This window comes from Podarcis cretensis (assembly GCF_951804945.1).
Source record: "Podarcis cretensis genome assembly, chromosome: 12".
Classification (NCBI taxonomy): Eukaryota; Metazoa; Chordata; class Lepidosauria; order Squamata; family Lacertidae; genus Podarcis; species Podarcis cretensis.
In genome coordinates this window covers 52,555,007-52,581,263 of record NC_137181.1, presented here as the reverse complement: position 1 = coordinate 52,581,263, position 26,257 = coordinate 52,555,007, and positions in this window count along the sequence as shown.

Below are 26,257 nucleotides of genomic sequence, written 5' to 3'. Positions count from 1 at the left end.
CATCAAAACTCTGACTTTCGGCAATAGAATAAAAACTGGTGCCAAACGGTTTCAAATGCTCCCCTGAATGGTTTGGCGGTCGAAAGAGAAGGCTATTTATCACAGGATAAGAAATCAGCCCTCGACAACTTAACCAGCAGAAAAAGATATTATTGAAAAAATCCCTAAGCCCCGGGGTCACAATTTCATCAAAACTCTGACTTTCGGCAATAGAATAAAAACTGGTGCCAAACGGTTTCAAATGCTCCCCTGAATGGTTTGGCGGTCGAAAGAGAAGGCTTTTTATCACAGGAAAAGAAATCAGCCCTCGACAACTTATTCGGCAGAAAAAGATATGTTCGAAAAAATCCCTAAGCCCCGGGGTCACAATTTCATCAAAACTCTGACTTTCGGCAATTGACTCAAAACTGGTGCCAAACGGTTGCAAATGCTCACCTGAAAGTTTTGGCGATCGAAAGAGAAGGGTTTTTATCACAGGAAAAGAAATCAGCCTTCGACAACTTAACCGGCAGAAAAATATTTTTTTGAAAAAATCCCTAAGCCCCGGGGTCACAATTTCATCAAAAATCTGACGTTTGGCAATTGACTCAAAAATGGTGCCAAACGGTTGCAAATGCTCCCCTGAAATGTTTGGCGGTCGAAAGAGAAGGCTTTTTATCACAGGAAAAGAAATCCACCCTCGACAACTTAACCGGCAGAAAAAGATATTTTTGAAAAAATCCCTAAGCCCCGGGGTCACAATTTCATCAAATCTCTGACTTTCGGCAATTGATTCAAAAATGGTGCCAAACGGTTGCAAATGCTCCCCTGAAAGGCTTGGCGGTCGAAAGAGAAGGCTTTTTATCACAGGATAAGAAATCAGCCTTCGACAACTTAACCAGCAGAAAAAGATATTTTTGAAAAAATCCCTAAGCCCCGGGGTCACAATTTCATCAAATCTCTGACTTTCGGCAATTGATTCAAAAATGGTGCCAAACGGTTGCAAATGCTCCCCTGAAAGGTTTGGCGGTCGAAAGAGAAGGCTTTTTATCACAGGAAAAGAAATCAGCCCTCGACAACTTAACCGTCAGAGAAACAGTTTTTTGAAAAAATCCCTAAGCCCCGGGGTCACAATTTCATCAAAAATCTGACTTTCGGCAATTGACTCAAAAATGGTGCCAAACGGTTGCAAATGCTCCCCTGAAATGTTTGGCGGTCGAAAGAGAAGTCTTTTTATCACAGGAAAAGAAATCAGCCCTCGACAACTTAACCGGCAGGAAAAGATTTTCTTGAAAAAATCCCTAAGCCCCGGGGTCACAATTTCATCAAAACTCTTTCAGCAATTGAATCAAAACTGGTGCCAAACGGTTGCAAATGGTCCCCTGAAAGTTTTGCGGTCGAAAGAGAAGGCTTTTTATCACAGGAAAAGAAATCAGCCCTCGACAACTTAACCAGCAGAGAAACAGTTTTTTGAAAAAATCCCTAAGCCCCGGGGTCACAATGTCATCAAATGTCTGACTTTCGGCAATTGATTCAAAAATGGTGCCAAACGGTTGCAAATGCTCCCCTGAAAGGTTTGGCGGTCGAAAGAGAAGGCTTTTTATCACAGGATAAGAAATCAGCCCTCGACAACTTAACCAGCAGAAAAAGATATTATTGAAAAAATCCCTAAGCCCCGGGGTCACAATTTCATCAAAACTCTGACTTTCGGCAATTGATTCAAAAATGGTGCCAAACGGTTGCAAATGCTCCTCTGAAAGGCTTGGCGGTCGAAAGAGAAGGCTTTTTATCACAGGATAAGAAATCAGCCTTCGACAACTTAACCAGCAGAAAAAGATATTTTTGAAAAAATCCCTAAGCCCCGGGGTCACAATTTCATCAAAACTCTGACTTTCGGCAATAGAATAAAAACTGGTGCCAAACGGTTTCAAATGCTCCCCTGAATGGTTTGGCGGTCGAAAGAGAAGGCTTTTTATCACAGGAAAAGAAATCAGCCCTCGACAACTTATTCGGCAGAAAAAGATATTTTCGAAAAAATCCCTAAGCCCCGGGGTCACAATTTCATCAAATCTCTGACTTTCGGCAATTGACTCAGAAATGGTGCCAAACGGTTGTAAATGCTCCCCTGAAAGGTTTGGCGGTCGAAACAGGAGGTTTTTTATCACAGGAAAAGAAATCAGCCCTCGACAACTTAACCGGCAGTAAAAGATTTTCTTGAAAAAAATCCCTAAGCCCCGGGGTCACAATTTCATCAAATCTCTGACTTTCGGCAATTGATTCAAAAATGGTGCCAAACGGTTGCAAATGCTCCCCTGAAAGGTTTGGCGGTCGAAAGAGAAGGCTTTTTATCACAGGAAAAGAAATCAGCCCTCGACAACTTAACCGGCAGAGAAATAGTTTTTTGAAAAAATCCCTAAGCCCCGGGGTCACAATTTCATCAAAACTCTGACTTACCGCAATTGACTGAGAAATGGTGCCAAACGGTTTTAAATGCTCCCCTGAAAGGTTTGGCGGTCGAAACACGAGGTTTTTTATCACAGGAAAAGAAATCAGCCCTCAAAAACTTATTCGGCAGAAAAAGATATTTTTGAAAAAATCCCTAACTCCCGGTGTCACAATTTCATCAAAAATCTGACGTTCGGCAATTGACTCAGAAATGGTGCCAAACGGTTGCAAATGCTCCCCTGAAATGTTTGGCGGTCGAAAGAGAAGGCTTTTTATCACAGGAAAAGTAATCAGCCCTCAAAAACTTATTCGGCAGAAAAAGATATTTTCGAAAAAATCCCTAAGCCCCGGGGTCACAATTTCATCAAATCCCTAACTTTCGGCAATTGACTCTGAAATGGTGCCAAACGGTTTTAAATGCTCCCCTGAAAGGTTTGGCGGTCGAAGCAGGAGGTTTTTTATGACAGGAAAAGAAATCAGCCCTCAAAAACTTATTCGGCAGAATAAGATATTTTTGAAAAAATCCCTAAGCCCCGGGGTCACAATTTCATCAAAAATCTGACGTTTGGCAATTGACTCAAAAATGGTGCCAAACGGTTGCAAATGCTCCCCTGAAATGTTTGGCGGTCGAAAGAGAAGGCTTTTTATCACAGGAAAAGAAATCAGCCCTCGACAACATAACCGGCAGGAAAAGATTTTCTTGAAAAAATCCCTAAGCCCCGGAGTCACAATTTCATCAAAACTCTGACTTTCAGCAATTGACTCAAAACTGGTGCCAAACGGTTGCAAATGGTCCCCTGAAAGGTTTGGCGGTCGAAAGAGAAGGCTTTTTATCACAGGATAAGAAATCAGCCCTCGACAACTTAACCAGCAGAAAAAGATATTTTCGAAAAAATCCCTAAGCCCCGGGGTCACAATTTCATCAAAACTCTGACTTTCGGCAATTGACTCAGAAATGGTGCCAAACGGTTGTAAATGCTCCCCTGAAAGGTTTGGCGGTCGAAACAGGAGGTTTTTTATCACAGGAAAAGAAATCAGCCCTCGACAACTTAACCGGCAGGAAAAGATTTTCTTGAAAAAAATCCCTAAGCCCCGGGGTCACAATTTCATCAAAACTCTGACTTTCGGCAATTGACTCAAAAATGGTGCCAAACGGTTGCAAATGCTCCTCTGAAAGGCTTGGCGGTCCAAAAAGAAGGCTTTTTATCACAGGATAAGAAATCAGCCTTCGACAACTTAACCAGCAGAAAAAGATATTTTTGAAAAAATCCCTAAGCCCCGGGGTCACAATTTCATCAAATCTCTGACTTTCGGCAATTGATTCAAAAATGGTGCCAAACGGTTGCAAATGCTCCCCTGAAAGGTTTGGCGGTCGAAAGAGAAGGCTTTTTATCACAGGATAAGAAATCATCCCTCGACAACTTAACCAGCAGAAAAAGATATTATTGAAAAAATCCCTAAGCCCCGGGTCACAATTTCATCAAAACTCTGACTTTCGGCAATTGACTCAGAAATGGTGCCAAACGGTTGTAAATGCTCCTCTGAAAGGTTTGGCGGTCGAAACAGGATGTTTTTTATCACAGGAAAAGAAATCAGCCCTCGACAACTTAACCGGCAGGAAAAGATTTTCTTGAAAAAAATCCCTAAGCCCCGGGGTCACAATTTCATCAAAACTCTGACTTTCGGCAATTGACTCAAAAATGGTGCCAAACGGTTGCAAATGCTCCCCTGAAAGTTTTGGCGATCGAAAGAGAAGGGTTTTTATCACAGGAAAAGAAATCCGCCCTCGACAACTTAACCGGCAGAAAAATATTTTTTTGAAAAAATCCCTAAGCCCCGGGGTCACAATGTCATCAAAACTCTGACTTTCGGCAATTGACTCAGAAATGTTGCCAAACGGTTGCAAATGCTCCCCTGAAAGGTTTGGCGGTCGAAAGAGAAGGCTTTTTATCACAGGAAAAGAAATCAGCCTTCGACAACTTAACCGGCAGAAAAATATTTTTTTGAAAAAATCCCTAAGCCCCGGGGTCACAATTTCATCAAAACTCTGACTTTTGGCAATTGACTCAAAACTGGTGCCAAACTGTTGCAAATGCTCCCCTGAAAGGTTTGGCGGTCGAAAGAGAAGGTTTTTTATCACAGGAAAAGAAATCAGCCCTCGACAACTTAACCGTCAGAGAAATATTTTTTTGAAAAAATCCCTAAGCCCCGGGGTCAGAATATCATCAAATCTCTGACTTTCGGCAATTGACTTCGAAATGGTGCCAAACGGTTGTAAATTCTCCCCTGAAAGGTTTGGCGGTAGAAGCAGGAGGTTTTTTATCACAGGAAAAGAAATCAGCCCTTAAAAACTTATTCGGCAGAAAAAGATATTTTTGAAAAAATCCCTCAGCCCTGGGGTCACAATTTCATCAAAAATCTGACGTTTGGCAATTGACTCAAAAATGGTGCCAAACGGTTGCAAATGCTCCCCTGAAATGTTTGGCGGTCGAAAGAGAAGGCTTTTTATCACAGGAAAAGAAATCAGCCCTCGACAACTTAACCAGCAGAAAAAGATATTTTTGAAAAAATCCCTAAGCCCTGGGGTCACAATTTCATCAAATCTCTGACTTTCGGCAATTGATTCATAAATGGTGCCAAACAGTTGCCAATGCTCCCCTGAAAGGTTTGGCGGTCGAAAGAGAAGGCTTTTTATCACAGCATAAGAAATCAGCCCTCGACAACTTAACCAGCAGAAAAAGATATTATTGAAAAAATCCCTAAGCCCCGGGGTCACAATTTCATCAAAACTCTGACTTTCGGCAATAGAATAAAAACTGGTGCCAAACGGTTTCAAATGCTCCCCTGAATGGTTTGGCGGGCGAAAGAGAAGGCTTTTTATCACAGGAAAAGAAATCAGCCCTCGACAACTTATTAGGCAGAAAAAGATATGTTCGAAAAAATCCCTAAGTCCCGGTGTCACAATTTCATCAAAACTCTGACTTTCGGCAATTGACTCAAAAATGGTGCCAAACGGTTGCAAATGCTCCCCTGAAAGGTTTGGCGGTCGAAAGAGAAGGCTTTTTATCACAGGAAAAGAAATCAGCCCTCGACAACTTAACCGGCAGAGAAACAGTTTTTTGAAAAAATCCCTAAGCCCCGGGGTCACAATTTCATCAAAACTCTGACTTTTGGCAATTGACTCAAAACTGGTGCCAAACTGTTGCAAATGCTCCCCTGAAAGGTTTGGCGGTCGAAAGAGAAAGTTTTTTATCACAGGAAAAGAAATCAGCCCTCGACAACTTAACCGTCAGAGAAATATTTTTTTGAAAAAATCCCTAAGCCCCGGGGTCAGAATTTCATCAAATCTCTGACTTTCGGCAATTGACTTCGAAATGGTGCCAAACGGTTGTAAATTCTCCCCTGAAAGGTTTGGCGGTCGAAGCAGGAGGTTTTTTATCACAGGAAAAGAAATCAGCCCTTAAAAACTTATTGGGCAGAAAAAGATATTTTTGAAAAAATCCCTAAGCCCCGGGGTCACAATTTCATCAAAAATCTGACGTTTGGCAATTGACTCAAAAATGGTGCCAAACGGTTGCAAATGCTCCCCTGAAATGTTTGGCGGTCGAAAGAGAAGGCTTTTTATCACAGGAAAAGAAATCAGCCCTCGACAACTTAACCGGCAGGAAAAGATTTTCTTGAAAAAATCCCTAAGCCCCGGGGTCACAATTTCATCAAAACTCTGACTTTCAGCAATTGACTCAAAACTGGTGCCAAACAGTTGCAAATGGTCCCCTGAAAGTTTTGCGGTCGAAAGAGAAGGCTTTTTATCACAGGAAAAGAAATCAGCCCTCGACAACTTAACCAGCAGAAAAATATTTTTTTGAAAAAATCCCTAAGCCCCGGGGTCACAATTTCATCAAAACTCTGACTTTCGGCAATTGACTCAAAACTGGTGCCAAACGGTTGCAAATGCTCACCTGAAAGTTTTGGCGATCGAAAGAGAAGGCTTTTTATCACAGGAAAAGAAATCAGCCTTCGACAACTTAACCAGCAGAAAAAGATATTTTTGAAAAAATCCCTAAGCCCCGGGGTCACAATTTCATCAAATCTCTGACTTTCGGCAATTGATTCAAAAATGGTGCCAAACGGTTGCAAATGCTCCCCTGAAAGGTTTGGCGGTCGAAAGAGAAGGCTTTTTATCACAGGAAAAGAAATCAGACTTCGACAACTTAACCGGCAGAAAAATATTTATTTGAAAAAGTCCCTAAGCCCCGGGGTCACAATTTCATCAAATCTCTGACTTTCGGCAATTGATTCAAAAATGGTGCCAAACGGTTGCAAATGCTCCCCTGAAAGGTTTGGCGGTCGAAAGAGAAGGCTTTTTATCACAGGAAAAGAAATCAGCCCTCGACAACTTAACCGGCAGAGAAACAGTTTTTTGAAAAAATCCCTAAGCTCCGGGGTCACAATGTCATCAAAACTCTGACTTTCGGCAATTGACTCAGAAATGTTGCCAAACGGTTGCAAATGCTCCCCTGAAAGGTTTGGCGGTCGAAAGAGAAGGCTTTTTATCACAGGAAAAGAAATCAACCTTCGACAACTTAACCGGCAGAAAAATATTTTTTTGAAAAAATCCCTAAGCTCCGGGGTCACAATTTCATCAAAACTCTGACTTTTGGCAATTGACTCAAAACTGGTGCCAAACTGTTGCAAATGCTCCCCTGAAAGGTTTGGCGGTCGAAACAGGAGGTTTTTTATCACAGGAAAAGAAATCAGCCCTCGACAACTTAACCAGCAGAAAAAGATATTTTTGAAAAAAATCCCTAAGCCCCGGGGTCACAATTTCATCAAAACTCTGACTTTCGGCAATTGACTCAAAACTGGTGCCAAACGGTTGCAAATGCTCACCTGAAAGTTTTGGCGATCGAAAGAGAAGGCTTTTTATCACAGGAAAAGAAATCAGCCTTCGACAACTTAACCAGCAGAAAAAGATATTTTTGAAAAAATCCCTAAGCCCCGGGGTCACAATTTCATCAAATCTCTGACTTTCGGCAATTGATTCAAAAATGGTGCCAAACGGTTGCAAATGCTCCCCTGAAAGGTTTGGCGGTCGAAAGAGAAGGCTTTTTATCACAGGAAAAGAAATCAGACTTCGACAACTTAACCGGCAGAAAAATATTTTTTTGAAAAAATCCCTAAGCCCCGGGGTCACAATTTCATCAAATCTCTGACTTTCGGCAATTGATTCAAAAATGGTGCCAAACGGTTGCAAATGCTCCCCTGAAAGGTTTGGCGGTCGAAAGAGAAGGCTTTTTATCACAGGAAAAGAAATCAGCCCTCGACAACTTAACCGGCAGAGAAACAGTTTTTTGAAAAAATCCCTAAGCCCCGGGGTCACAATTTCATCAAATCTCTGACTTTCGGCAATTGATTCAAAAATGGTGCCAAACGGTTGCAAATGCTCCCCTGAAAGGTTTGGCGGTCGAAAGAGAAGGCTTTTTATCACAGGAAAAGAAATCAGACTTCGACAACTTAACCGGCAGAAAAATATTTTTTTGAAAAAATCCCTAAGCCCCGGGGTCACAATTTCATCAAATCTCTGACTTTCGGCAATTGATTCAAAAATGGTGCCAAACGGTTGCAAATGCTCCCCTGAAAGGTTTGGCTGTCGAAAGAGAAGGCTTTTTATCACAGGAAAAGAAATCAGCCCTCGACAACTTAACCGGCAGAGAAACAGTTTTTTGAAAAAAACCCTTAGCTCCGGGGTCACAATGTCATCAAAACTCTGACTTTCGGCAATTGACTCAGAAATGTTGCCAAACGGTTGCAAATGCTCCCCTGAAAGGTTTGGCGGTCGAAAGAGAAGGTTTTTCATCACAGGAAAAGAAATCAGCCCTCGATAACTTAACCGTCAGAGAAATATTTTTTTGAAAAAATCCCTAAGCCCCGGGGTCAGAATTTCATCAAATCTCTGACTTTCGGCAATTGACTTCGAAATGGTGCCAAACGGTTGTAAATTCTCCCCTAAAAGGTTTGGCGGTTGAAGCAGGAGGTTTTTTATCACAGGAAAAGAAATCAACCCTTAAAAACTTATTGGGCAGAAAAAGATATTTTTGAAAAAATCCCTAAGCCCTGTGGTCACAATTTCATCAAAAATCTGACGTTTGGCAATTGACTCAAAAATGGTGCCAAACGGTTGCAAATGCTCCCCTGAAATGTTTGGCGGTCGAAAGAGAAGGCTTTTTATCACAGGAAAAGAAATCAGCCCTCGACAACTTAACCGGCAGGAAAAGATTTTCTTGAAAAAATCCCTAAGCCCCGGGGTCACAATTTCATCAAATCTCTGACTTTCGGCAATTGATTCAAAAATGGTGCCAAACGGTTGCAAATGCTCCCCTGAAAGGTTTGGCGGTCGAAAGAGAAGGCTTTTTATCACAGGATAAGAAATCAGCTCTCGACAACTTAACCAGCAGAAAAAGATATTATTGAAAAAATCCCTAAGCCCCGGGGTCACAATTTCATCAAAACTCTGACTTTCGGCAATAGAATAAAAACTGGTGCCAAACGGTTTCAAATGCTCCCCTGAATGGTTTGGCGGTCGAAAGAGAAGGCTTTTTATCACAGGAAAAGAAATCAGCCCTCGACAACTTATTCGGCAGAAAAAGATATTTTCGAAAAAATCCCTAAGCCCCGGGGTCACAATTTCATCAAATCTCTGACTTTCGGCAATTGACTCAGAAATGGTGCCAAACGGTTGTAAATGCTCCCCTGAAAGGTTTGGCGGTCGAAACAGGAGGTTTTTTATCACAGGAAAAGAAATCAGCCCTCGACAACTTAACCGGCAGAGAAATAGTTTTTTGAAAAAATCCCTAAGCCCCGAGGTCACAATTTCATCAAATCTCTGACTTTCGGCAATTGATTCAAAAATGGTGCCAAACCGTTGCAAATGCTCCCCTGAAAGGTTTCGCGGTCGAAACAGGAGGTTTTTTATCACAGGAAAAGAAATCAGCCCTCAAAAACTTATTCGGCAGAAAAAGATATTTTTGAAAAAATCCCTAACTCCCGGTGTCACAATTTCATCAAAAATCTGACGTTCGGCAATTGACTCAGAAATGGTGCCAAACGGTTTTAAATGCTCCCCTGAAAGGTTTGGCGGTCGAAGCAGGAGGTTTTTTATCACAGGAAAAGAAATCAGCCCTCAAAAACTTATTCGGCAGAATAAGATATTTTTGAAAAAATCCCTAAGCGGGGGGGGGTCACAATTTCATCAAAAATCTGACGTTTGGCAATTGACTCAAAAATGGTGCCAAACGGTTCCAAATGCTCCCCTGAAATGTTTGGCGGTCAAAAGAGAAGGCTTTTTATCACAGGAAAAGAAATCAGCCCTCGACAACTTAACCGGCAGGAAAAGATTTTCTTGAAAAAATCCCTAAGCCCCGGAGTCACAATTTCATCAAAACTCTGACTTTCAGCAATTGACTCAAAACTGGTGCCAAACGGTTGCAAATGCTCCCCTGAAAGGTTTGGCGGTCGAAAGAGAAGGCTTTTTATCACAGGATAAGAAATCAGCCCTCGACAACTTAACCAGCAGAAAAAGATATTATTGAAAAAATACCTAAGCCCCGGGGTCACAATTTCATCAAAACTCTGACTTTCGGCAATAGAATAAAAACTGGTGCCAAACGGTTTCAAATGCTCCCCTGAATGGTTTGGCGGTCGAAAGAGAAGGCTATTTATCACAGGATAAGAAATCAGCCCTCGACAACTTAACCAGCAGAAAAAGATATTATTGAAAAAATCCCTAAGCCCCGGGGTCACAATTTCATCAAAACTCTGACTTTCGGCAATAGAATAAAAACTGGTGCCAAACGGTTTCAAATGCTCCCCTGAATGGTTTGGCGGTCGAAAGAGAAGGCTTTTTATCACAGGAAAAGAAATCAGCCCTCGACAACTTATTCGGCAGAAATAGATATGTTCGAAAAAATCCCTAAGCCCCGGGGTCACAATTTCATCAAAACTCTGACTTTCGGCAATTGACTCAAAACTGGTGCCAAACGGTTGCAAATGCTCACCTGAAAGTTTTGGCGATCGAAAGAGAAGGGTTTTTATCACAGGAAAAGAAATCAGCCTTCGACAACTTAACCGGCAGAAAAATATTTTTTTGAAAAAATCCCTAAGCCCCGGGGTCACAATTTCATCAAAAATCTGACGTTTGGCAATTGACTCAAAAATGGTGCCAAACGGTTGCAAATGCTCCCCTGAAATGTTTGGCGGTCGAAAGAGAAGGCTTTTTATCACAGGAAAAGAAATCCACCCTCGACAACTTAACCGGCAGAAAAAGATATTTTTGAAAAAATCCCTAAGCCCCGGGGTCACAATTTCATCAAATCTCTGACTTTCGGCAATTGATTCAAAAATGGTGCCAAACGGTTGCAAATGCTCCCCTGAAAGGCTTGGCGGTCGAAAGAGAAGGCTTTTTATCACAGGATAAGAAATCAGCCTTCGACAACTTAACCAGCAGAAAAAGATATTTTTGAAAAAATCCCTAAGCCCCGGGGTCACAATTTCATCAAATCTCTGACTTTCGGCAATTGATTCAAAAATGGTGCCAAACGGTTGCAAATGCTCCCCTGAAAGGTTTGGCGGTCGAAAGAGAAGGCTTTTTATCACAGGAAAAGAAATCAGCCCTCGACAACTTAACCGTCAGAGAAACAGTTTTTTGAAAAAATCCCTAAGCCCCGGGGTCACAATTTCATCAAAAATCTGACGTTTGGCAATTGACTCAAAAATGGTGCCAAACGGTTGCAAATGCTCCCCTGAAATGTTTGGCGGTCGAAAGAGAAGTCTTTTTATCACAGGAAAAGAAATCAGCCCTCGACAACTTAACCGGCAGGAAAAGATTTTCTTGAAAAAATCCCTAAGCCCCGGGGTCACAATTTCATCAAAACTCTTTCAGCAATTGAATCAAAACTGGTGCCAAACGGTTGCAAATGGTCCCCTGAAAGTTTTGCGGTCGAAAGAGAAGGCTTTTTATCACAGGAAAAGAAATCAGCCCTCGACAACTTAACCAGCAGAGAAACAGTTTTTTGAAAAAATCCCTAAGCCCCGGGGTCACAATGTCATCAAATCTCTGACTTTCGGCAATTGATTCAAAAATGGTGCCAAACGGTTGCAAATGCTCCCCTGAAAGGTTTGGCGGTCGAAAGAGAAGGCTTTTTATCACAGGATAAGAAATCAGCCCTCGACAACTTAACCAGCAGAAAAAGATATTATTGAAAAAATCCCTAAGCCCCGGGGTCACAATTTCATCAAAACTCTGACTTTCGGCAATTGATTCAAAAATGGTGCCAAACAGTTGCAAATGCTCCTCTGAAAGGCTTGGCGGTCGAAAGAGAAGGCTTTTTATCACAGGAAAAGAAATCAGCCTTCGACAACTTAACCAGCAGAAAAAGATATTTTTGAAAAAATCCCTAAGCCCCGGGGTCACAATTTCATCAAAACTCTGACTTACCGCAATTGACTGAGAAATGGTGCCAAACGGTTTTAAATGCTCCCCTGAAAGGTTTGGCGGTCGAAACACGAGGTTTTTTATCACAGGAAAAGAAATCAGCCCTCAAAAACTTATTCGGCAGAAAAAGATATTTTTGAAAAAATCCCTAACTCCCGGTGTCACAATTTCATCAAAAATCTGACGTTCGGCAATTGACTCAGAAATGGTGCCAAACGGTTGCAAATGCTCCCCTGAAATGTTTGGCGGTCGAAAGAGAAGGCTTTTTATCACAGGAAAAGTAATCAGCCCTCAAAAACTTATTCGGCAGAAAAAGATATTTTCGAAAAAATCCCTAAGCCCCGGGGTCACAATTTCATCAAATCCCTAACTTTCGGCAATTGACTCAGAAATGGTGCCAAACGGTTTTAAATGCTCCCCTGAAAGGTTTGGCGGTCGAAGCAGGAGGTTTTTTATGACAGGAAAAGAAATCAGCCCTCAAAAACTTATTCGGCAGAATAAGATATTTTTGAAAAAATCCCTAAGCCCCGGGGTCACAATTTCATCAAAAATCTGACGTTTGGCAATTGACTCAAAAATGGTGCCAAACGGTTGCAAATGCTCCCCTGAAATGTTTGGCGGTCGAAAGAGAAGGCTTTTTATCACAGGAAAAGAAATCAGCCCTCGACAACATAACCGGCAGGAAAAGATTTTCTTGAAAAAATCCCTAAGCCCCGGAGTCACAATTTCATCAAAACTCTGACTTTCAGCAATTGACTCAAAACTGGTGCCAAACGGTTGCAAATGGTCCCCTGAAAGGTTTGGCGGTCGAAAGAGAAGGCTTTTTATCACAGGATAAGAAATCAGCCCTCGACAACTTAACCAGCAGAAAAAGATATTATTGAAAAAATCCCTAAGCCCCGGGGTCACAATTTCATCAAAACTCTGACTTTCGGCAATAGAATAAAAACTGGTGCCAAACGGTTTCAAATGCTCCCCTGAATAGTTTGGCGGTCGAAAGAGAAGGCTTTTTATCACAGGAAAAGAAATCAGCCCTCGACAACTTATTCGGCAGAAAAAGATATTTTCGAAAAAATCCCTAAGCCCCGGGGTCACAATTTCATCAAAACTCTGACTTTCGGCAATTGACTCAGAAATGGTGCCAAACGGTTGTAAATGCTCCTCTGAAAGGTTTGGCGGTCGAAACAGGATGTTTTTTATCACAGGAAAAGAAATCAGCCCTCGACAACTTAACCGGCAGGAAAAGATATTTTTGAAAAAATCCCTAAGCCCCGGGGTCACAATTTCATCAAATCTCTGACTTTCGGCAATTGATTCAAAAATGGTGCCAAACGGTTGCAAATGCTCCCCTGAAAGGTTTGGCGGTCGAAAGAGAAGGCTTTTTATCACAGGAAAAGAAATCAGCCCTCGACAACTTAACCGTCAGAGAAACAGTTTTTTGAAAAAATCCCTAAGCCCCGGGGTCACAATTTCATCAAAAATCTGACGTTTGGCAATTGACTCAAAAATGGTGCCAAACGGTTGCAAATGCTCCCCTGAAATGTTTGGCGGTCGAAAGAGAAGTCTTTTTATCACAGGAAAAGAAATCAGCCCTCGACAACTTAACCGGCAGGAAAAGATTTTCTTGAAAAAATCCCTAAGCCCCGGGGTCACAATTTCATCAAAACTCTTTCAGCAATTGAATCAAAACTGGTGCCAAACGGTTGCAAATGGTCCCCTGAAAGTTTTGCGGTCGAAAGAGAAGGCTTTTTATCACAGGAAAAGAAATCAGCCCTCGACAACTTAACCAGCAGAGAAACAGTTTTTTGAAAAAATCCCTAAGCCCCGGGGTCACAATGTCATCAAATCTCTGACTTTCGGCAATTGATTCAAAAATGGTGCCAAACGGTTGCAAATGCTCCCCTGAAAGGTTTGGCGGTCGAAAGAGAAGGCTTTTTATCACAGGATAAGAAATCAGCCCTCGACAACTTAACCAGCAGAAAAAGATATTATTGAAAAAATCCCTAAGCCCCGGGGTCACAATTTCATCAAAACTCTGACTTTCGGCAATTGATTCAAAAATGGTGCCAAACGGTTGCAAATGCTCCTCTGAAAGGCTTGGCGGTCGAAAGAGAAGGCTTTTTATCACAGGATAAGAAATCAGCCTTCGACAACTTAACCAGCAGAAAAAGATATTTTTGAAAAAATCCCTAAGCCCCGGGGTCACAATTTCATCAAAACTCTGACTTTCGGCAATAGAATAAAAACTGGTGCCAAACGGTTTCAAATGCTCCCCTGAATGGTTTGGCGGTCGAAAGAGAAGGCTTTTTATCACAGGAAAAGAAATCAGCCCTCGACAACTTATTCGGCAGAAAAAGATATTTTCGAAAAAATCCCTAAGCCCCGGGGTCACAATTTCATCAAATCTCTGACTTTCGGCAATTGACTCAGAAATGGTGCCAAACGGTTGTAAATGCTCCCCTGAAAGGTTTGGCGGTCGAAACAGGAGGTTTTTTATCACAGGAAAAGAAATCAGCCCTCGACAACTTAACCGGCAGTAAAAGATTTTCTTGAAAAAAATCCCTAAGCCCCGGGGTCACAATTTCATCAAATCTCTGACTTTCGGCAATTGATTCAAAAATGGTGCCAAACGGTTGCAAATGCTCCCCTGAAAGGTTTGGCGGTCGAAAGAGAAGGCTTTTTATCACAGGAAAAGAAATCAGCCCTCGACAACTTAACCGGCAGAGAAATAGTTTTTTGAAAAAATCCCTAAGCCCCGGGGTCACAATTTCATCAAAACTCTGACTTACCGCAATTGACTGAGAAATGGTGCCAAACGGTTTTAAATGCTCCCCTGAAAGGTTTGGCGGTCGAAACACGAGGTTTTTTATCACAGGAAAAGAAATCAGCCCTCAAAAACTTATTCGGCAGAAAAAGATATTTTTGAAAAAATCCCTAACTCCCGGTGTCACAATTTCATCAAAAATCTGACGTTCGGCAATTGACTCAGAAATGGTGCCAAACGGTTGCAAATGCTCCCCTGAAATGTTTGGCGGTCGAAAGAGAAGGCTTTTTATCACAGGAAAAGTAATCAGCCCTCAAAAACTTATTCGGCAGAAAAAGATATTTTCGAAAAAATCCCTAAGCCCCGGGGTCACAATTTCATCAAATCCCTAACTTTCGGCAATTGACTCAGAAATGGTGCCAAACGGTTTTAAATGCTCCCCTGAAAGGTTTGGCGGTCGAAGCAGGAGGTTTTTTATGACAGGAAAAGAAATCAGCCCTCAAAAACTTATTCGGCAGAATAAGATATTTTTGAAAAAATCCCTAAGCCCCGGGGTCACAATTTCATCAAAAATCTGACGTTTGGCAATTGACTCAAAAATGGTGCCAAACGGTTGCAAATGCTCCCCTGAAAGGTTTGGCGGTCGAAACAGGATGTTTTTTATCACAGGAAAAGAAATCAGCCCTCGACAACTTAACCGGCAGGAAAAGATTTTCTTGAAAAAAATCCCTAAGCCCCGGGGTCATAATTTCATCAAATCTCTGACTTTCGGCAATTGACTCAGAAATGGTTCCAAACGGTTGTAAATGCTCCCCTGAAAGGTTTGGCGGTCGAAACAGGAGGTTTTTTATCACAGGAAAAGAAATCAGCCCTCGACAACTTAACCGGCAGGAAAAGATTTTCTTGAAAAAAATCCCTAAGCCCTGGGGTCACAATTTCATCAAAACTCTGACTTTCGGCAATTGACTCAAAAATGGTGCCAAACGGTTGCAAATGCTCCTCTGAAAGGCTTGGCGGTCCAAAAAGAAGGCTTTTTATCACAGGATAAGAAATCAGCCTTCGACAACTTAACCAGCAGAAAAAGATATTTTTGAAAAAATCCCTAAGCCCCGGGGTCACAATTTCATCAAATCTCTGACTTTCGGCAATTGATTCAAAAATGGTGCCAAACGGTTGCAAATGCTCCCCTGAAAGGTTTGGCGGTCGAAAGAGAAGGCTTTTTATCACAGGATAAGAAATCATCCCTCGACAACTTAACCAGCAGAAAAAGATATTATTGAAAAAATCCCTAAGCCCCGGGTCACAATTTCATCAAAACTCTGACTTTCGGCAATTGACTCAGAAATGGTGCCAAACGGTTGTAAATGCTCCTCTGAAAGGTTTGGCGGTCGAAACAGGATGTTTTTTATCACAGGAAAAGAAATCAGCCCTCGACAACTTAACCGGCAGGAAAAGATTTTCTTGAAAAAAATCCCTAAGCCCCGGGGTCACAATTTCATCAAAACTCTGACTTTCGGCAATTGACTCAAAAATGGTGCCAAACGGTTTCAAATGCTCCCCTGAAAGTTTTGGCGATCGAAAGAGAAGGGTTTTTATCACAGGAAAAGAAATCCGCCCTCGACAACTTAACCGGCAGAAAAATATTTTTTTGAAAAAATCCCTAAGCCCCGGGGTCACAATTTCATCAAATCTCTGACTTTCGGCAATTGATTCAAAAATGGTGCCAAACGGTTGCAAATGCTCCTCTGAATGGTTTGGCGGTCAAAAGAGAAGGCTTTTTATCACAGGAAAAGAAATCAGCCCTCGACAACTTAACCGGCAGAGAAATAGTTTTTTGAAAAAATCCCTAAGCCCCGGGGTCACAATTTCATCAAAACTCTGACTTACCGCAATTGACTCAGAAATGGTGCCAAACGGTTGCAAATGCTCCCCTGAAAGGTTTGGCGGTCGAAACAGGAGGTTTTTTATCACAGGAAAAGAAATCAGCCCTCAAAAACTTATTCGGCAGAAAAAGATATTTTTGAAAAAATCCCTAAGTCCCGGTGTCACAATTTCATCAAAAATCTGACGTTCGGCAATTGACTCAGAAATGGTGCCAAACGGTTGCAAATGCTCCCCTGAAATGTTTGGCGGTCGAAAGAGAAGGCTTTTTATCACAGGAAAAGTAATCAGCCCTCAAAAACTTATTCGGCAGAAAAAGATATTTTCGAAAAAATCCCTAAGCCCCGGGGTCAAAATTTCATCAAATCTCTAACTTTCGGCAATTGACTCAGAAATGGTGCCAAACGGTTTCAAATGCTCCCCTGAAAGGTTTGGCGGTCGAAGCAGGAGGTTTTTTATCACAGGAAAAGAAATCAGCCCTCAAAAACTTATTCGGCAGAAAAAGATATTTTTGAAAAAATCCCTAAGCCCCGGGGTCACAATTTCATCAAAAATCTGACGTTTGGCAATTGACTCAAAAATGGTGCCAAACGGTTGCAAATGCTCCCCTGAAAGGTTTGGCGGTCGAAAGAGAAGGCTTTTTATCACAGGATAAGAAATCAGCCCTCGACAACTTAACCAGCAGAAAAAGATATTATTGAAAAAATACCTAAGCTCCGGGGTCACAATTTCATCAAAACTCTGACTTTCAGCAATTGACTCAAAACTGGTGCCAAACGGTTGCAAATGCTCCCCTGAAAGGTTTGGCGGTCGAAAGAGAAGGCTTTTTATCACAGGATAAGAAATCAGCCCTCGACAACTTAACCAGCAGACAAAGATATTATTGAAAAAATACCTAAGCCCCGGGGTCACAATTTCATCAAAACTCTGACTTTCGGCAATAGAATAAAAACTGGTGCCAAACGGTTTCAAATGCTCCCCTGAATGGTTTGTCGGTCGAAAGAGAAGGCTTTTTATCACAGGAAAAGAAATCAGCCCTCGACAACTTATTCGGCAGAAAAAGATATTTTCGAAAAAATCCCTAAGCCCCGGGGTCACAATTTCATCAAATCTCTGACTTTCGGCAATTGACTCAGAAATGGTGCCAAACGGTTGTAAATGCTCCCCTGAAATGTTTGGCGGTCGAAAGAGAAGGCTTTTTATCACAGGAAATGAAATCAGCCCTCGACAACTTAACCGGCAGGAAAAGATTTTCTTGAAAAAAATCCCTAAGCCCCGGGGTCACAATTTCATCAAAACTCTGACTTTCGGCAATTGACTCAAAAATGGTGCCAAACGGTGGCAAATGCTCCTCTGAAAGGCTTGGCGGTCGAAAGAGAAGGCTTTTTATCACAGGATAAGAAATCAGCCTTCGACAACTTAACCAGCAGAAAAAGATATTTTTGAAAAAATCCCTAAGCCCCGGGGTCACAATTTCATCAAAACTCTGACTTTCGGCAATTGACTCAAAAATGGTGCCAAACGGTTGCAAATGCTCCCCTGAAAGGTTTGGCGGTCGAAAGAGAAGGCTTTTTATCACAGGATAAGAAATCAGCCCTCGACAACTTAACCGGCAGAGAAATAGTTTTTTGAAAAAATCCCTAAGCCCCGGGGTCACAATTTCATCAAAACTCTGACTTTCAGCAATTGACTCAAAACTGGTGCCAAACGGTTGCAAATGCTCCCCTGAAAGGTTTGGCGGTCGAAAGAGAAGGCTTTTTATCACAGGATAAGAAATCAGCCCTCGACAACTTAACCAGCAGACAAAGATATTATTGAAAAAATACCTAAGCCCCGGGGTCACAATTTCATCAAAACTCTGACTTTCGGCAATAGAATAAAAACTGGTGCCAAACGGTTTCAAATGCTCCCCTGAATGGTTTGTCGGTCGAAAGAGAAGGCTTTTTATCACAGGAAAAGAAATCAGCCCTCGACAACTTATTCGGCAGAAAAAGATATTTTCGAAAAAATCCCTAAGCCCCGGGGTCACAATTTCATCAAATCTCTGACTTTCGGCAATTGACTCATAAATGGTGCCAAACGGTTGTAAATGCTCCCCTGAAATGTTTGGCGGTCGAAAGAGAAGGCTTTTTATCACAGGAAATGAAATCAGCCCTCGACAACTTAACCGGCAGGAAAAGATTTTCTTGAAAAAAATCCCTAAGCCCCGGGGTCACAATTTCATCAAAACTCTGACTTTCGGCAATTGACTCAAAAATGGTGCCAAACGGTGGCAAATGCTCCTCTGAAAGGCTTGGCGGTCGAAAGAGAAGGCTTTTTATCACAGGATAAGAAATCAGCCTTCGACAACTTAACCAGCAGAAAAAGATATTTTTGAAAAAATCCCTAAGCCCCGGGGTCACAATTTCATCAAAACTCTGACTTTCGGCAATTGACTCAAAAATGGTGCCAAACGGTTGCAAATGCTCCCCTGAAAGGTTTGGCGGTCGAAAGAGAAGGCTTTTTATCACAGGATAAGAAATCAGCCCTCGACAACTTAACCGGCAGAGAAATAGTTTTTTGAAAAAATCCCTAAGCCCCGGGGTCACAATTTCATCAAAACTCTGACTTTCAGCAATTGACTCAAAACTGGTGCCAAACGGTTGCAAATGCTCCCCTGAAAGGTTTGGCGGTCGAAAGAGAAGGCTTTTTATCACAGGATAAGAAATCAGCCCTCGACAACTTAACCAGCAGAAAAAGATATTATTGAAAAAATACCTAAGCCCCGGGGTCACAATTTCATCAAAACTCTGACTTTCGGCAATAGAATAAAAACTGGTGCCAAACGGTTTCAAATGCTCCCCTGAATGGTTTGTCGGTCGAAAGAGAAGGCTTTTTATCACAGGAAAAGAAATCAGCCCTCGACAACTTATTCGGCAGAAAAAGATATTTTCGAAAAAATCCCTAAGCCCCGGGGTCACAATTTCATCAAATCTCTGACTTTCGGCAATTGACTCAGAAATGGTGCCAAACGGTTGTAAATGCTCCCCTGAAATGTTTGGCGGTCGAAAGAGAAGGCTTTTTATCACAGGATAAGAAATCAGCCCTCGACAACTTAACCGGCAGGAAAAGATTTTCTTGAAAAAAATCCCTAAGCCCCGGGGTCACAATTTCATCAAAACTCTGACTTTCGGCAGTTGACTCAAAAATGGTGCCAAACGGTTGCAAATGCTCCTCTGAAAGGCTTGGCGGTCGAAAGAGAAGGCTTTTTATCACAGGATAAGAAATCAGCCTTCGACAACTTAACCAGCAGAAAAAGATATTTTTGAAAAAATCCCTAAGCCCCGGGGTCACAATTTCATCAAAACTCTGACTTTCGGCAATTGACTCAGAAATGGTGCCAAACGGTTGTAAATGCTCCTCTGAAAGGTTTGGCGGTCGAAACAGGATGTTTTTTATCACAGGAAAAGAAATCAGCCCTCGACAACTTAACCGGCAGGAAAAGATTTTCTTGAAAAAAATCCCTAAGCCCCGGGGTCACAATTTCATCAAAACTCTGACTTTCGGCAATTGACTCAAAACTGGTGCCAAACGGTTGCAAATGCTCCCCTGAAAGTTTTGGCGATCGAAAGAGAAGGGTTTTTATCACAGGAAAAGAAATCCGCCCTCGACAACTTAACCGGCAGAAAAATATTTTTTTGAAAAAATCCCTAAGCCCCGGGGTCACAATTTCATCAAATCTCTGACTTTCGGCAATTGATTGAAAAATGGTGCCAAACGGTTGCAAATGCTCCTCTGAATGGTTTGGCGGTCGAAAGAGAAGGCTTTTTATCACAGGAAAAGAAATCAGCCCTCGACAACTTAACCGGCAGAGAAATAGTTTTTTGAAAAAATCCCTAAGCCCCGGGGTCACAATTTCATCAAAACTCTGACTTACCGCAATTGACTCAGAAATGGTGCCAAACGGTTTTAAATGCTCCCCTGAAAGGTTTGGCGGTCGAAACAGGAGGTTTTTTATCACAGGAAAAGAAATCAGCCCTCAAAAACTTATTCGGCAGAAAAAGATATTTTTGAAAAAATCCCTAAGTCCCGGTGTCACAATTTCATCAAAAATCTGACGTTCGGCAATTGACTCAGAAATGGTGCCAAACGGTTGCAAATGCTCCCCTGAAATGTTTGGCGGTCGAAAGAGAAGGCTTTTTATCACAGGAAAAGAAATCAACCTTCGACAACTTAACCGGCAGAAAAATATTTTTTTGAAAAAATCCCTAAGCTCCGGGGTCACAATTTCATCAAAACTCTGACTTTTGGCAATTGACTCAAAACTGGTGCCAAACTGTTGCAAATGCTCCCCTGAAAGGTTTGGCGGTCGAAAGAGAAGGTTTTTCATCACAGGAAAAGAAATCAGCCCTCGATAACTTAACCGTCAGAGAAATATTTTTTTGAAAAAATCCCTAAGCCCCGGGGTCAGAATTTCATCAAATCTCTGACTTTCGGCAATTGACTTCGAAATGGTGCCAAACGGTTGTAAATTCTCCCCTGAAAGGTTTGGCGGTCGAAGCAGGAGGTTTTTTATCACAGGAAAAGAAATCAGCCCTTAAAAACTTATTGGGCAGAAAAAGATATTTTTGAAAAAATCCCTAAGCCCTGTGGTCACAATTTCATCAAAAATCTGACGTTTGGCAATTGACTCAAAAATGGTGCCAAACGGTTGCAAATGCTCCCCTGAAATGTTTGGCGGTCGAAAGAGAAGGCTTTTTATCACAGGAAAAGAAATCAGCCCTCGACAACTTAACCGGCAGGAAAAGATTTTCTTGAAAAAATCCCTAAGCCCCGGGGTCACAATTTCATCAAATCTCTGACTTTCGGCAATTGATTCAAAAATGGTGCCAAACGGTTGCAAATGCTCCCCTGAAAGGTTTGGCGGTCGAAAGAGAAGGCTTTTTATCACAGGATAAGAAATCAGCTCTCGACAACTTAACCAGCAGAAAAAGATATTATTGAAAAAATACCTAAGCCCCGGGGTCACAATTTCATCAAAACTCTGACTTTCGGCAATAGAATAAAAACTGGTGCCAAACGGTTTCAAATGCTCCCCTGAATGGTTTGTCGGTCGAAAGAGAAGGCTTTTTATCACAGGAAAAGAAATCAGCCCTCGACAACTTATTCGGCAGAAAAAGATATTTTCGAAAAAATCCCTAAGCCCCGGGGTCACAATTTCATCAAATCTCTGACTTTCGGCAATTGACTCAGAAATGGTGCCAAACGGTTGTAAATGCTCCCCTGAAATGTTTGGCGGTCGAAAGAGAAGACTTTTTATCACAGGAAATGAAATCAGCCCTCGACAACTTAACCGGCAGGAAAAGATTTTTTTGAAAAAATCCCTAAGCCCCGGGGTCACAATTTCATCAAATCTCTGACTTTCGGCAATTGATTCAAAAATGGTGCCAAACGGTTGCAAATGCTCCTCTGAATGGTTTGGCGGTCAAAAGAGAAGGCTTTTTATCACAGGAAAAGAAATCAGCCCTCGACAACTTAACCGGCAGAGAAATAGTTTTTTGAAAAAATCCCTAAGCCCCGGGGTCACAATTTCATCAAAACTCTGACTTACCGCAATTGACTCAGAAATGGTGCCAAACGGTTGCAAATGCTCCCCTGAAAGGTTTGGCGGTCGAAACAGGAGGTTTTTTATCACAGGAAAAGAAATCAGCCCTCAAAAACTTATTCGGCAGAAAAAGATATTTTTGAAAAAATCCCTAAGTCCCGGTGTCACAATTTCATCAAAAATCTGACGTTCGGCAATTGACTCAGAAATGGTGCCAAACGGTTGCAAATGCTCCCCTGAAATGTTTGGCGGTCGAAAGCGAAGGCTTTTTATCACAGGAAAAGTAATCAGCCCTCAAAAACTTATTCGGCAGAAAAAGATATTTTCGAAAAAATCCCTAAGCCCCGGGGTCAAAATTTCATCAAATCTCTAACTTTCGGCAATTGACTCAGAAATGGTGCCAAACGGTTTCAAATGCTCCCCTGAAAGGTTTGGCGGTCGAAGCAGGAGGTTTTTTATCACAGGAAAAGAAATCAGCCCTCAAAAACTTATTCGGCAGAAAAAGATATTTTTGAAAAAATCCCTAAGCCCCGGGGTCACAATTTCATCAAAAATCTGACGTTTGGCAATTGACTCAAAAATGGTGCCAAACGGTTGCAAATGCTCCCCTGAAAGGTTTGGCGGTCGAAAGAGAAGGCTTTTTATCACAGGATAAGAAATCAGCCCTCGACAACTTAACCAGCAGAAAAAGATATTATTGAAAAAATACCTAAGCCCCGGGGTCACAATTTCATCAAAACTCTGACTTTCAGCAATTGACTCAAAACTGGTGCCAAACGGTTGCAAATGCTCCCCTGAAAGGTTTGGCGGTCGAAAGAGAAGGCTTTTTATCACAGGATAAGAAATCAGCCCTCGACAACTTAACCAGCAGACAAAGATATTATTGAAAAAATACCTAAGCCCCGGGGTCACAATTTCATCAAAACTCTGACTTTCGGCAATAGAATAAAAACTGGTGCCAAACGGTTTCAAATGCTCCCCTGAATGGTTTGTCGGTCGAAAGAGAAGGCTTTTTATCACAGGAAAAGAAATCAGCCCTCGACAACTTATTCGGCAGAAAAAGATATTTTCGAAAAAATCCCTAAGCCCCGGGGTCACAATTTCATCAAATCTCTGACTTTCGGCAATTGACTCAGAAATGGTGCCAAACGGTTGTAAATGCTCCCCTGAAATGTTTGGCGGTCGAAAGAGAAGGCTTTTTATCACAGGAAATGAAATCAGCCCTCGACAACTTAACCGGCAGGAAAAGATTTTCTTGAAAAAAATCCCTAAGCCCCGGGGTCACAATTTCATCAAAACTCTGACTTTCGGCAATTGACTCAAAAATGGTGCCAAACGGTGGCAAATGCTCCTCTGAAAGGCTTGGCGGTCGAAAGAGAAGGCTTTTTATCACAGGATAAGAAATCAGCCTTCGACAACTTAACCAGCAGAAAAAGATATTTTTGAAAAAATCCCTAAGCCCCGGGGTCACAATTTCATCAAAACTCTGACTTTCGGCAATTGACTCAAAAATGGTGCCAAACGGTTGCAAATGCTCCCCTGAAAGGTTTGGCGGTCGAAAGAGAAGGCTTTTTATCACAGGATAAGAAATCAGCCCTCGACAACTTAACCGGCAGAGAAATAGTTTTTTGAAAAAATCCCTAAGCCCCGGGGTCACAATTTCATCAAAACTCTGACTTTCAGCAATTGACTCAAAACTGGTGCCAAACGGTTGCAAATGCTCCCCTGAAAGGTTTGGCGGTCGAAAGAGAAGGCTTTTTATCACAGGATAAGAAATCAGCCCTCGACAACTTAACCAGCAGACAAAGATATTATTGAAAAAATACCTAAGCCCCGGGGTCACAATTTCATCAAAACTCTGACTTTCGGCAATAGAATAAAAACTGGTGCCAAACGGTTTCAAATGCTCCCCTGAATGGTTTGTCGGTCGAAAGAGAAGGCTTTTTATCACAGGAAAAGAAATCAGCCCTCGACAACTTATTCGGCAGAAAAAGATATTTTCGAAAAAATCCCTAAGCCCCGGGGTCACAATTTCATCAAATCTCTGACTTTCGGCAATTGACTCAGAAATGGTGCCAAACGGTTGTAAATGCTCCCCTGAAATGTTTGGCGGTCGAAAGAGAAGGCTTTTTATCACAGGAAATGAAATCAGCCCTCGACAACTTAACCGGCAGGAAAAGATTTTCTTGAAAAAAATCCCTAAGCCCCGGGGTCACAATTTCATCAAAACTCTGACTTTCGGCAATTGACTCAAAAATGGTGCCAAACGGTGGCAAATGCTCCTCTGAAAGGCTTGGCGGTCGAAAGAGAAGGCTTTTTATCACAGGATAAGAAATCAGCCTTCGACAACTTAACCAGCAGAAAAAGATATTTTTGAAAAAATCCCTAAGCCCCGGGGTCACAATTTCATCAAAACTCTGACTTTCGGCAATTGACTCAAAAATGGTGCCAAACGGTTGCAAATGCTCCCCTGAAAGGTTTGGCGGTCGAAAGAGAAGGCTTTTTATCACAGGATAAGAAATCAGCCCTCGACAACTTAACCGGCAGAGAAATAGTTTTTTGAAAAAATCCCTAAGCCCCGGGGTCACAATTTCATCAAAACTCTGACTTTCAGCAATTGACTCAAAACTGGTGCCAAACGGTTGCAAATGCTCCCCTGAAAGGTTTGGCGGTCGAAAGAGAAGGCTTTTTATCACAGGATAAGAAATCAGCCCTCGACAACTTAACCAGCAGAAAAAGATATTATTGAAAAAATACCTAAGCCCCGGGGTCACAATTTCATCAAAACTCTGACTTTCGGCAATAGAATAAAAACTGGTGCCAAACGGTTTCAAATGCTCCCCTGAATGGTTTGTCGGTCGAAAGAGAAGGCTTTTTATCACAGGAAAAGAAATCAGCCCTCGACAACTTATTCGGCAGAAAAAGATATTTTCGAAAAAATCCCTAAGCCCCGGGGTCACAATTTCATCAAATCTCTGACTTTCGGCAATTGACTCAGAAATGGTGCCAAACGGTTGTAAATGCTCCCCTGAAATGTTTGGCGGTCGAAAGAGAAGGCTTTTTATCACAGGATAAGAAATCAGCCCTCGACAACTTAACCGGCAGGAAAAGATTTTCTTGAAAAAAATCCCTAAGCCCCGGGGTCACAATTTCATCAAAACTCTGACTTTCGGCAATTGACTCAAAAATGGTGCCAAACGGTTGCAAATGCTCCTCTGAAAGGCTTGGCGGTCGAAAGAGAAGGCTTTTTATCACAGGATAAGAAATCAGCCTTCGACAACTTAACCAGCAGAAAAAGATATTTTTGAAAAAATCCCTAAGCCCCGGGGTCACAATTTCATCAAAACTCTGACTTTCGGCAATTGACTCAGAAATGGTGCCAAACGGTTGTAAATGCTCCTCTGAAAGGTTTGGCGGTCGAAACAGGATGTTTTTTATCACAGGAAAAGAAATCAGCCCTCGACAACTTAACCGGCAGGAAAAGATTTTCTTGAAAAAAATCCCTAAGCCCCGGGGTCACAATTTCATCAAAACTCTGACTTTCGGCAATTGACTCAAAACTGGTGCCAAACGGTTGCAAATGCTCCCCTGAAAGTTTTGGCGATCGAAAGAGAAGGGTTTTTATCACAGGAAAAGAAATCCGCCCTCGACAACTTAACCGGCAGAAAAATATTTTTTTGAAAAAATCCCTAAGCCCCGGGGTCACAATTTCATCAAATCTCTGACTTTCGGCAATTGATTCAAAAATGGTGCCAAACGGTTGCAAATGCTCCTCTGAATGGTTTGGCGGTCGAAAGAGAAGGCTTTTTATCACAGGAAAAGAAATCAGCCCTCGACAACTTAACCGGCAGAGAAATAGTTTTTTGAAAAAATCCCTAAGCCCCGGGGTCACAATTTCATCAAAACTCTGACTTACCGCAATTGACTCAGAAATGGTGCCAAACGGTTTTAAATGCTCCCCTGAAAGGTTTGGCGGTCGAAACAGGAGGTTTTTTATCACAGGAAAAGAAATCAGCCCTCAAAAACTTATTCGGCAGAAAAAGATATTTTTGAAAAAATCCCTAAGTCCCGGTGTCACAATTTCATCAAAAATCTGACGTTCGGCAATTGACTC